We start from the raw sequence: 13942 nt of genomic DNA, 5'->3' as shown, positions 1-13942 counted from the left end.
CTAAATATATTTGTTTATTTTCAGTTTTTTACACTTCAAGGTCACTGATAGCACAAAATGGATTGGACCAATCAGACCAGCACCACAACACTCACTATCACCCTTTAACCAATCAGCAGTAGGGGCGTTCACTTTAATGATGGCGCAAACTTGTGAGAGTTTTAGAAAAATGGCCAACACCAAACACGTTAGAAGAAGGCGATATGCACAAAGAATGCAATTCGCCAAAAAACTAAGAAGAAGAAGAACACGTTAGAAGAAGTCAGAAGAAATTCACTGTAAAAATACACGTTTTCAGGCAAAACATGTTGCTGTTTTATTACTGAAAATAATGCTGTGGAGACTTTATAGAGAGGGTGGAGACCTGTTCTGCAAATAGACGCCGATTATGGTTTCTGTAAGTAACGCGAGTATTGATTTTGCAAAGTTCCACAGAATCAAAATATGGTGTTGTAAAATGACTCACAGTAATGGGACAATGTTGGTTGTCTGTTTGAGGGAGCTGTGTGATTGATGTTTGTTTCACAGCGTGGTCGTAAATTTTGAGGATGTGTTTGCAATGCATGTTGTCAAGTATGTGACGTCATATGACTTCTAAAATCGTTTATTTTACCGTTTAAAGTTCATTTAAAAAATGAATTCTGTTACCATGTTGCCATTCCATAGTAGTAAACCATAATAAATTCATCCATTTTCGGAATCAGTGAATCAATGGATTTAGCCTATTTCAAATTGAATGAGGCTACCTCCATTGAAAATTCTCTGTAACTTGGCCTACTCAAAAATGTTCCTTAAGACATTGCAAATAAATATCTATGACTTCTGTTTAATTTAAGTTGTCCTAAAAGGGAATAGTTACTTAATAAAATTAACTAATCTTTATATTAACTCATTCACACATCAAATGGTGCATTCTTATTTGGCCAATAAAGTGTGTCGTTTACCTTTGCCTGTTACACTGATGCCATTTAATTTGTAGGACATTTGGAATATTAATGCAAATTGAAATACCTATTGTTTTTTGTTTTTTTTTGTGCAAAATGCCTATTATATTAATTCGAAAATACATTAGTGTAAAGAAATTTGCTAAATTAAGCCAAATTGTAAACAATTTTAAAAATAATTATACTTCATTTTAAAATAATTTATAAAAATGACTAAATGCATAACAAACACATCTTAAAAGCAATTTTAATGTCCCTAATTTGGTTACTATGGTTACTATGTTATTTGCATATCTGTGACCTGTAAAGACATTTTTTTTTGTGATTCACAATTTTTGTCATAAAAAATTTCTACACAATGTAAAGAATGTTCTGTAAAAATATAATCTTGATATCTTATTTTGACTGAGTTGGGCTATGTCAAAGATTTGATTAATTTCTAACTCTTACACACTCTTAGTCTTAAGCTTATTTAAACTTAAGCAACTCATTTGAACCATAATTGTCTATAACCATATGCCATATACACAATTAAAGCTGAGATACTTCCATTTTTCAGTGATAACACATGGGAAAATTCTTAAAATTTTGTAAAACAGGTTGAATTTTCGATGTGAAAGTCCAAAAAGGAAAAAAAAACAAGCAGCTTTATTTGAAAAATCAAATATCAGTAAAAAATAATAATGAATGAAATATAAATGTAATATTGATTTAATATAGAAATATAAAATCCCAATCTCTTTCTTGGTTGTGAGATAATTGTCATACTTCAAGATAGTTACAGTTTACTGTAGGACTGTAATAGCAGAGTTGTATACTAAATACACCCTGTAGGCATATACTAGTAGCTACCCTTTGATATGTTTTAAAACAGTAGTTTTTTTTTTTTACTTTAAGTCACTATAGTATTTTTCATATGTTAGTATTACATTGGCTGTATGATGTAAGATGATGATCATGTTAGCTAAATATTTAGCAAAAACTTTCCTACAAATTCCTTCTCGGCTTCAACCAAGGATGATTCTTGCTCGTCATCCAAAAAACAATCCACCAGGATTTTGTCATAATGTGGGGCAATTCTACAGAGATTTCTATCACATTAGCTGTTCTGTTCCTCTTCATAACAGATGACTTGTCCAAGAGGGAATTAATCAAACCATAGAATCAGTAGGCTATCTAAATAATAACTAAATAATTTTGCTGTGTATTAGTCATAAAATGAACTTAAAAGAACTTAGCGGGTTACCTTGACACCTGTTGAGTTTTAAAACAAAACCAACCATTCTTGAAATTGGATGATAAACAGAAAGCAGAAGCTATTTTGTTGTTCCAGAGACTGACATGACATTCGTGTTTGTGGAGAGATATTAAATGATTATATCAGTCTGTTTGCAGCCTCTAATATTCGAAAAGAGATGTATTAAGAGAAGGATATGAGAATTAGGTGTTGTTTCTTTTACAAAAGTAAGCCTTGAGATGATTGTGATAAGTGTTTAGATATTAACCCCTTCCTAATTTCTTCTTCTTCTTTTTTTTTTTTTTTGCTGAAAATAATAAATTGTAGTGTTGATAAAACCATTACTTTCAGTCTTTTACCATATTATAAATGTAATTTTTTTTGTGATGCATCTCGACCTTGGTATTTAATCTAGGATTAACTTTATCTTTGTGTCATTTTTATGTCTATACTACTTTGAAATTCTTTTTTTTTGAAAATAGATTAATACTTTAGCTGGGGTTTCATAAAGGGGGGTCACATGCAATATCTCTCGATCAATCAGTTTGGCTGTTGTGAGATGTAAATATTTGTAATAATTCTTGTACATGTAATAATGAAAAAAGAATAAATAGAGCAGAGTCAAGTTTGAGCTTCTGCGAGAACCAATGAGAAGCAGGAATGGTTGAGCTTCTGTTTATGTTCACTCATTTTACTAATGAAGTGCATGCGAATAAAGCCCAAAGTTATATCTGTTATTAATAATTTTTGCTATATTTGATGCTATCTTTTTTTTCAGAGTTTCAGGTGAGGATGCTTTCAGCAAAATGGCACACGTCTCTTTTTGGTTGGAAATATCTTAATTTGTCTGCTGAAGTATTTCTTATGGGTGCGAAACGAGGTTGAGGGTGAGTAAATGATGATTTTCATTTTGTGGGGTGTCTTGAAAGATCGCTGCCTTGTTCACATCACTAGCAGCTCACAAAATAATTGCATTTATTTTCACAGGTAGATTTTTTTTTAATTTCTAAGTTTTATGTCTATATGAATATGAATTAACATTTTATGTTGTTAGATCATTCTAATTAATGCTTAATGTAGTTTAATAACACTTTCTGACAGCTTTTTAAATTCATGTTATACAAAAACTTTGTCAAATTACAATCATATCTTAGTTTTACTGACATAATGCATTATTTGTGATTTGCTTTTTTGCTAAAATAATGTGTTCGGTCAATTTACCAATAATATCTGTGCAGTATTAGGAGTGCCTGCAAGCAATGTCAGAGTAGCTGCAATCGTATTGACATGTTTTAAAGAGTTTACGCATTCCACAACTCACTCAATATCATCTGGTTATGCTAATATTACTAATGCCCCACATTCCAGAACATTGGCACCTGAAAAGAATCTGCAAAAAAACAGGACATGTTTTTTTATGATCAAGATTTGTTTGAATTGTGTTTCTACAGGGTCTCTGCGGGGTCCTAAAGTCTTAAGTTGACTTAAATTTCAAAAACAAAACTTTAGACCTTAAAAAGTCTTAAATTCCCTGAAAAATTGTGTTGTAGGTCTTAAATTATTTTAAACAGGTCCAAGTAAAGCTACTGTACCCAATCGGGCCAACACCTAATTACCAATAATCCATCCCAAAACTGTTTTATATATGTTTTGTATTTAAGTTTTTTTATTGCAAAAAGAAACGATTCACAACAGCCGTTTTTTACAGAAAATTCTCCAAATTAAATTCTTTAATCAGGGAAAGAAAACTAAAGCAACACACCCCTTTACATGATCTTCCATTAATACAAAAACTATTTACATAGAAAAAAATCCTTAGTGTTTAACCCTGTGTAAGTTTAAAATTTCTTTCATAATTGTCCTTAATTTAGTCTTAAATTTGAATTGAAGAAACGTGCAGAAATTCTGATCTATCCATTTTTTTCACATGGAACAAGTGAATTAGAATTCATCTATGTAATTTTCAAGTTGCATTGGCAAATTGTGCTACCCCTTAGGGCCAGATTTGCGAAACTTGTAACATTTGACAAGCTCAGCATAATTTCAACAAAGCATTCAACAGTACCTTAACTTCTGTATGATTTTACTTCTGCAGTTTAGTAAAACAAAATGATGTGCCTGAAGGGATGTTGTCTGGTTGTGTGAGTTCACGGCCAGTTTAGCAAATCTATTTACAAAATCTGCCATCCATTAGGACTGCAAAACTCAACAGAACATATTAGTTGTGCAAATGTGGTCTTAGAGAGGAAGTAAAAGGTGTGCAGGTTCATTTAAGGACAGCTAATATTGATGTTGCAAAAATACAATGGTGGCCTTACAGGGTTACAAAGCTTTCATGATAGTGACCGTGTATATATTTCTACATTTAAACAACAGGGAAATTAATTATGTTTTGTCTGTGTGAATCAGATCAAGTTTTTTGGTTTAGATACAATTCCATTGTCAGGTATTTCAAAGTTTGTTGTTAATAAATCAGTATTGATTAATGGGAGTGTAGCCAGACAATGTAAATGTTTGGGATGTAGCTTAAATTTAGAGGTCCAGTGCATGTTTGCACTGTTCTTTTGTTTATATCTTTTGTCAAATTATTACGTTCAATAGATGTATTCAGTTAGAATAAATGAGTCTGAAATGATAACCAATAAAATTGGTCTTTGCATTGCAGAAGTGACAGAGGTGACTTGAAATAATTTACTACATTTGATAAATAAAGCTTTGAGATTTTTTGAGAAGAGAAAAAAATATATATACAGTATAAATACAGACACAAATAATCCTGTATTTCTTTAAATTTGGACTCATTAGACATTGCCATGTACTGAAAGTGTGCACTTCAAAGGCATGTTTTTGTTTTTCTGAAGAGTTAGTGGCATACAGTCAATTACCCCTTTCACACAGTAATACCGGTAAATTGTCATAAAATTACCAAATCCTCTTTATCTTTAAATTTGAATGTGCTGTTCGCTCAAAGCAGAATTCCAGCAATTTACTGGTAACTTCTCATTTTGGAAAAATAGTCTTTAATAATACGCATTTTGACCCAACTTTCTTTCAGAACATTGTAATGTAGTATTTCGATAATAGGGTTGTGAATGACTGTTTACGTTAACAAATTATTTGTCTTAATCTGAATAATATGATTAAAGTTATTTACATGAGTTGCTTTCATGATCCTGTTTTACATGTTATAGCACATAATTCGATAAACATCATTGCGTCACCACAATATCCACATTCCCTCCAGAGTTTCATGTAATTTTGGGTGTTTCAATTTAAATTTGTTGAATATAACTGCAGTTTGGCACTTTCACTTTCATTTAGGAGCGTTTCATGGGTGCCCCCCCCCCCCCCCATCCCCCTCCCATGATAAACAAGATATTGATTGCGAACTGCTGGAAAAGTGTTGTTTTAATGGAATTTAACACCGCATGCTGTATGGGGAAAAAAACCCTCCACAATTTGCGATGCAGGTGTTGGTGGTCCTTCACTGACTTGATAGGTGCAGAGAATAGTGTCAAACAGCTGTGTGTCTATAGACTATTTTGTCGGAAAATGCGGTGAAAATCCTACAAGCTAACAGTTTGATTAAGGTGTTTACATGTCTGTATTGCACTTCAATAATGCGAATAATATTGGCATACTCCACATGGCTTAATTGGATTTCTGGTTAGTTCGATTATGACCTTTATTGGATTAAATTAATAAAAAATTGCTGTTGTAACGTGATAGCTGCAGTTCCTTTAAAAGCGTACTGTTTCAAATTCAGGTGCCTTTTACTTTTTCAAATTTGTGATGGTTTTTATATGAGAAATTGTATATGTAAATTGCATTTGTAAAGACTCTCTTTACTAATAATCAAATACCAGAAATAGTTGAATGGCATGTTGGCTGGTTATTGAATGATTTTGAATCACTAAATGACTCATGAGCTATTCCAGCATTATAAATGACATTTTCAGGAAAAACTTAAAACAAATACACAGAAATTATATGTTAACAATATATTGAAACATCTGTTTATATTTTTTCAAAACAACTAACCACAGAGTTATGGGAGCAGAAAAATATCAATCTGTAAACCGTTTTTTTATATTTTAAATGAGGAAAATAAACGTGCTTTATGGATGTGACCAAAAAATCTGCTAGTTTACAGTATACAACATGCTTTGTAGAAATACAGTGAATTAAACTGCACAACCCCAAAAAAAATGCTACTAAAAAGGATAAGAGTTGGCTTACTATAGAACAAACATGATTGATTTTATTTTATATAACATTTTTGCTTTTATGAGGAAAAAGCTTCGTTATGGATGTGACAGCTCTCCGTTATGGATGTGACAGATGTGAAATTGGCACTTGTGTGACTTTGGTAAATGAAAAATAATTGTTTGAAAACATTGACAGAAACATTTGAGTATTTTACAGTAATGTCAAATACAAGGCTACACAAAAATGAAATCTTTATTTTTTTTTCATGGCGAGGTTGACATTTTCATGGAATTGCTCTGATACTTTTAGGTCAATCTTTATATGAAGTCATTGTTTCAAATTGATTTGTTTAATATGATTTATATATAGGAATAAAACAGTTGCAGTATTGCTCTGGGATAACCATGACTTTGTTTGGAACAATTTTTATTGGCAACTTAACAAAAAAAAAACAGACAATATTGTTTTAAAATTTAACTCTTTGAATATTAATTTCTGCTTTGTTTAACTAAAGTTGAAAGCAGAATTTTTGCTTGGATGAGATTATAAACTATGTCATAAAGTAAAAATTTGAGCTATAGAGGTATTATAGTACTATACGTACTATGGTATAATGATATTCAAACTGAACCTGAAAAAAAAAAGCAAAAAAACGGGGTACACTCCCCACTTTACAAACCATAATGCTTTTAAAGCGTAGCAAGATACCCAACCCCCCTTCCCCCTCCCAAAATACTGCTGTCAAATTCAGTCAAAAGGCCACCTGGTCAGTATTACACAGACAATTACAGTAACATTAAAATTAATGTTTGGCAGCCTTTATCAATGCGAGAGGTCTTAAAGCATAGGTCTCAAACTCAATTCCTGGAGGGCCTCAGCTCTGCAAAGTTTTGCTCCAATACAATCAAACTTACCTGATCCAACTAATCAAGTTGGTTAAGACTAGGAACTATTAAGCATTTGAGTTGGAGCTGGTTGAAGCTAAACTCTGCAGAGCTGTGGCCCTCCAGGAATTGAGTTTGAGACCACTGTCTTAAAGGGATAGTTCACCCAAAATTGAAAATTGTCATTGTTTACTCACCCTTTACTTGTTGCAAAGCTGTTTCTTTCTTTTATTGAACACAAAAGAGGATATTTTGTAGAAAGCAGGAAACCTGTAACCATTGAAACCCATAGTTCATCTCATAAAGAATAGGAACCACTTGAGTGCAAGTAAAATCAGAATCAGAAAGAGCTTTATTGCCAGGTATGTTCACACATTTGAGGAATTTGTTTTCGTGACAGAGCTTCTACAGTGCAACAGGATAACAAAGACAGGACACATAATAAATATATTTAAAAAAATACAAGTAAGTAGTGAATGCGAAAGTGAGTAAATTAAAAATTTTGGGTGAAATTTCCCTTTAATGCAACAGCAGCTATTTATACCATTCTTAAGCATACTGTGCACACACATATAAACTCTCAGAATATTATACGTATGGATGCATCTATGTATGCATTGGTTTCTACTTTTCTATCTATGTATCACACCACTAGAACTATGCATACATTAGGTTTCTAATTTTAAAAATGAAAGTGCAGCTAAAAAATGTAGAAAGACTTTCTGATAAATGACTGAAACTCTCAGTCCAGAATGATATTGACTTTCTAAATTGATTTCCAAAGACCTTTTTACCCACTGTAAGTGAATTTTTCTACCTTTTATTAAATGTCAAAATTCTTCTATTTAAACATTAATTTAAGCATTAATTTAATTAGGTCTTACTAGAGAAGTTTTGAATAAAATATTATAGTAATTAAATTCATACTTCAAAACAATGGCTTATTCATTTAGAAATGAAGTAATTGCTTATAAAAAAGTGACTGAATCATTGACTCACCCGATTTGTTTAAAAAAGCTAATTCATTCATTACCGAAATACCGTTTGCTCAGAGATGCACAACCACTCAGCTGTGACTTTTAAACCGTTTCCACTGATGACATTCACCTTATTTTTCATTGCTGAATGTGTGTGTCTTCTGGTTCATTAGCTTCCGTAGAGAAATAACGAGAAGAGTGCAGTAAATGGTAATCTGTTTGGGTGGTCATCAGTTAGACAATATGTTAAAATAACATTGTAAGAAATACTAGAAACATTATAGGAAGCAGCATAACGAGCTCTTTTACAAAGCTAAAAATAACTGGAAGTGGATTAGACTGAAAGCCAGACGCACACAATTTACTGTACAAATGGCCACAGACGCACTTAGCGCTTTGGGCAGTTGTAGTATTAATTCAAATTGGATTATACAAATACAGTTGCTGCACCCAAATATTTTTCACAGTCACAGGGAGTAATTTTCAGAAATGGTGGCACTGTGGAGCTTTGACACATATAAATGGGCAGACCGAGCCTGCCTGAGATTGTGTTCGCAAGCGAGTATAAAGAATGACCTATAAAAGTATAGCGATTCCCTCGGACCCATAACGCTCCACTATTCCCGGCAGTCCCTCAGGTGAAACCCTGCCGCAGGCGCTGTATCCAATTAACTAAAATCATGTTAAATTAGGGCTATGATCAACTGTGTGTTTTGCTGAATTCCCATGTTAGCTATTTGGCTCCTGTTCTGACAGTATGAGGTGATGAAATGCTGACTCACTGGTGGCACCAAATGGAAATGTTAAATTTGTTTCCAAGTAGATGTTTTGAAGAGACTTAATGCATCTTCTGCCCTGTCCTGTCTGCCATTGTTTGGACTAAAAGGTTGTCCTGCCCCAAATGCACACTATAGGATGGTTGAACTCAGGTATTATACTATAGGTACTATAGGTATTTGGTTTGAAGTCAGAATAGAACCAGGTGGGATCAAGGGAAGATTTTCGTATTAATGGATTAAAAGACGGATGGGAGAATGGGCAGTGCATTTCCACATAAAATATGAAAGAAGATCATGGCTAAACTGACATACTGCATTGTGATGTATCGCAGCATTACCCGGGGGCTGCAGTGGTGTAGTGATATATGTAGTGCTCTGAGCACAGGCAGCAGTGGGTGGATTTGGAACACCGTGTAATGAAATGACGTCAGCTCGGCGCTACGACAGTGGTGTGATGAGACTTGTAATCACTGCTTTTTAGGGCTTATGGGAATTATTTTTGAGAAAGAAAGAGATAGTTAAGATTAAGAACATTTGTTTATGATTTTCATTCATAAAATCACAGATTTTTCAGTCATGCATCTTAATTGTTTACTTTTTAAACCATGTAGAAGAAGTGTTTGATGATACGTAGTCGCATTATTTACTCTGCAAATCTATGACAATATATTAGTAATGTAAAATTTATGATTTGTACAACAGTCAAGTTTTAAACCAGATTTACTGAAATGGCTGTGCAATACGACAATAAATATTGTATGGACAAAGTAAAAAGTATTGTTTCATGATATGCCCTATCGTTTATATCATGGTGTAGCAACATACATGGCTTATTGTAATACTTTTCCATAATTTAAATGTGCATTACAGGGATGCAGACAAAAACATGAATAACAGCATTGTGAGAAGGATGCAATCTTATAAGTACAATGAATGTTTGCATTTAGCATCATGTCATTATTTTTTTTAATCATTGGTTTTGTAAAATATTTATTTTATCAGGGTCTTAGAGTCTTAAAATGTCTTAAATCTCAAAAGCTAAATTTTAGGCCTTTAAAAGTCTTAAATCTACTGAAAAACTGTGTTGTAGGTATTAAATCTCTATTTTTCCTTTGATCATGTATACCATTCTTCCCATTAACACCCGCACAATCCCAATCTCAATAAAACTTTATTATTATATACATATTTACAATAAAATTAATATTATTGTATTATTAAATGTATTAAATTATAATTACTTTTAGATGGGGCAAGTGAAAATCTTTTCCAACTGGGACATTTAAAAAATCCTTAGCATTAAGCTCTGTATAAGTCTAAAATTTCATTCATAATGGTGAAACCTGCAGAAACCCTGTTTATATTTCTACATTCTTATTCAAACATTTGCCCTGACGTTTTATATAAAGTGAGAAATATGATCACCTCATTTCAGGAAATACTTTCAGTAGTGATACTTAGAAATAGTTCTTTTCAATGTATATTTTATTAGTTGGTTAAATTCAAAGATAAGTTTTATCAGTATATGAGATTACTTGTATCATGATATGAGATTTGTCATATCTCCCAGCTCTACTGATAATTCACCCAAAGCTCTAAATTTGGTCATGTGCTCATGCTTATGCGGTTTCAATCCTTTAAGACCTTCTTTCATCATTCAAACAAAAGTAAAAATATTTTTATGAACCATTAGAGATTTCTATTGCTTTTGTTTGAAGTTATTTAGCTGATAGTATCGATAATTATCATGGTCATCTGTTTCTCTCAAGTTTAAAAGCAAATTGTTGCATGTGAGTGAAAGTTGCAGAATCCAGACAGTTAATTTAAAACTACAGTCTGAATGTGACTGACCTCAACCAGATGGACATTTCATAAATCTGTGGTACAATATTAATAATGAGAAATATTTATGAAAAATGTATAGAGTAAACTTAAAATGGTCATGTCAATCTTTTAAAAACCTTTTTTTGACCCAGAAATAAATTTCTTAGTTCCTCCATGTTCTTACTAGGTGTGGGACGATAACCATTTTCAAGGTATACAGCGGTTTGGAAAAGTCAAGGATTTAAAACAGCCAAAATTTTCTCTAATACTGTTCCTAAGGTATGTGTAAAATTTTTTTTATTAACTGCGTTTTTGAAATGAATGAAGATGGCAGAAGTTAATTAATCTTTTGAATTATTTAGTTTCACATGTTTACTGTGCCAAACTATTATAAATCTTTCAAAAAATAAAACATATTGTTTTCAAATGGGAAATTTATTTAATTTTTTAAATTTTTTATTTATTTTTTTTACATTTAACAAGAGTACTTTTTAGAGCAGTGAGCACAATACCGTGATACTGTGAAACCGTTTTTATCCAAAGTTACCACCGTCTAAATCTTATACCAGCCCTGTAATATTTATTTACAAATTAAATTTGATTGATTTAAGAAAAACACAAGCCAATTAAATTGACACATTTTCTTGATGTTATTAGAACATTACAATGAGTATTGTTCAAATGAGCAACTCATTTAAACATTTTTTTAACATTTATATTGGATTTAAACATTCTTATTTTATTATTATATTATTGTTATAATTATTATTAATTTATCACCCTACTCTATCTCCATGCACCAAAAGCTGAAATGATCCCTTAAAACTTTATCGTAAATAACTGAATCGTCAAATCCAGATTCTTGTGAAGCGACACAATCTTTATGAGAGATTTACAATGCACGTAGGCTACAATAGTGAACACAGATGTTTAAATGAATGAATGATGCTCAAGAACAGCATTTAGAGTGAGTAAACCTTGAAAAAGTTTACAATTTTGCACAAGCTAACTGTTTAAAGCAGGGGTGTCCAAACTCAGTCCTGGAGGGCTGGTGTCCTGGAGAGTTTAGCGCCAACTTGCTTCAACACACCTGCCAGGAAGTTTCTAGTATATCTAGTAAGAGCTTGATTTGCCGGTTCAGGTATGTTTGATTAGGGTTGGAGCTAAACTCTCCAGAACACTGGCCCTTGAGTACAGTTTGGACACCCCTGGTTTATGGTTTGTGTGTAGTCATTTTGACAGTCTTTGCTATTATAACTGTGAGTGATTTCACTGATTAGCTGAAGCGCTGGAGCAGCACTGCTCAAAGTAAAAGTGCAAACATCATTTCATTTTTGTAGTATGATTATTCAGAACATTTTAAATGGTTTATTCTAATCGTGGAAGTGCATTAATAATGAGAGTGATTGATAGTCTGCATATATTTGGCTGCAATCCGTTCAGTGACTGTACCGCATTAAACTACAGTAAATAACATTGAATGTAATATTTAATAATGCTGGAGGCAATCTGATAATGCCAAATATTAGACTTTACTATTAAAAAGGGGCCCTTTATACAGTATGTAGTCAGTGAGTGCAAGTAAATGTATAACAAAATTCATTTCAGATACAGAATGATGAATATTCATATTAGAGGGTATTTAAAGGAATGAGAGAATGTTCCTTTTTTTAATCCCTTTTTTTAGGTTTCAACCAGTAACATTGGTGATATTTTAACTTAAGGTATATTTACTAAATACTGATTGTAAGAAACTAATCCCAAGATAAAACGTTATTCATATACTAAATAAAAATACTAATCCAACATGTGGCACTGCAGTAAACAAAGAAGCATGATGTCAACTCAAGCGGGATTTTATCAATTTCATAAACTACACAGCATCCCAATACTTACAGATTAAATTCAGGCTAGCTTTAGCATGCTGATACAAATTTAATACCTCAAAAATAGCATTTAAGACTTTAATACCTTTTAAGGGCCCTAAATTTCTCTAAATTGATTTATTGACTTGTAGTTCTTTTTAAGAACAAGCGGACACCCTGTATGGTATTTCTTGAATATCATGGAAATTTAAAAGGGTTATTCCAGAAAGTCAGAGAAATATTTTTTGTCCAAGTCATTGGATATTAGAGACTTTTGTTTGGTGATTTAAATGTATTTTATTCTCTACTGTGTCATGTTTTTTATAATGTTGCTTCACATGTTTTGCCTATTGTTATGATTAGGCTGTTTTTCATTTCCTTTTTATTCCGTCACCACTCGTCAAATGGCAGTCACAAAGCTCTACCCTTAAACTTAAGCAAACATGGCAGGAAAATGTACAGTTTAAGAATTTTGTTTGCTAAATGACCACTTCAAAGACTGGGCACTAGACTGCGCTTGCTGCTTTTCATTTATTTTCAAAATCTGAGGTAAATTATCCATTGTCACTCTGATAATGGCTAGTGAACTCATCAAAAATGATTTTCAAGCTCAGACAGTTTTATTATTATGCAAATCACCTTATTTTCTGTTTAAGAAATGGAAATTCTTTTTTTTATTTTTTTTTATCCGTGAAAGGGAGAAGGCTGTGAATTTGACATTTTGGTGAGTGTTGAGTATTGAATCTTGACTTGTGTATTTGTCCTGTATAGAAGTCTGCTGTCCTGTTGGCAAATGGTTGTTTGCAGATCACAGATACAGTGTTCGAAGTAAAGTACCTGTAAAAGAGCAAGTACAATTCAAGGTGCGGTTTGTGAATTTTTCAGTGTTCTGGGAAATTTGCCTGCTCACAGATCGGGAGGAATACAGATCCATCTGTTATATAAGTCCATCATCTGGTTTATTAAAAATTTATGTGTGTATTCTGAAGAATACCTTTATTAGAATATGAACTGCATGAAGAAGCTTTGCCTTTGCTCAACTACTTTTTCAGCCATTTTCACACACCAATTGTTTTTCTTCGCACATAATTTTTGGTGGGTAGTAGAGTATTTTTAAGAAAATTATAATTATACTAAAATATTCTTAAGGTCATGTATTTATTTTAATTTGATGTTTTAGAATATTTAGTTTTGTGTTATTTGAAGAAATACATTTTACAAAG

Source organism: Danio aesculapii, chromosome 12, assembly GCF_903798145.1.
Source record: "Danio aesculapii chromosome 12, fDanAes4.1, whole genome shotgun sequence".
NCBI lineage: Eukaryota > Metazoa > Chordata > Actinopteri > Cypriniformes > Danionidae > Danio > Danio aesculapii.
The sequence above is the reverse complement of the archived record's forward strand: the minus strand, read 5'-3'. Positions refer to the sequence as shown.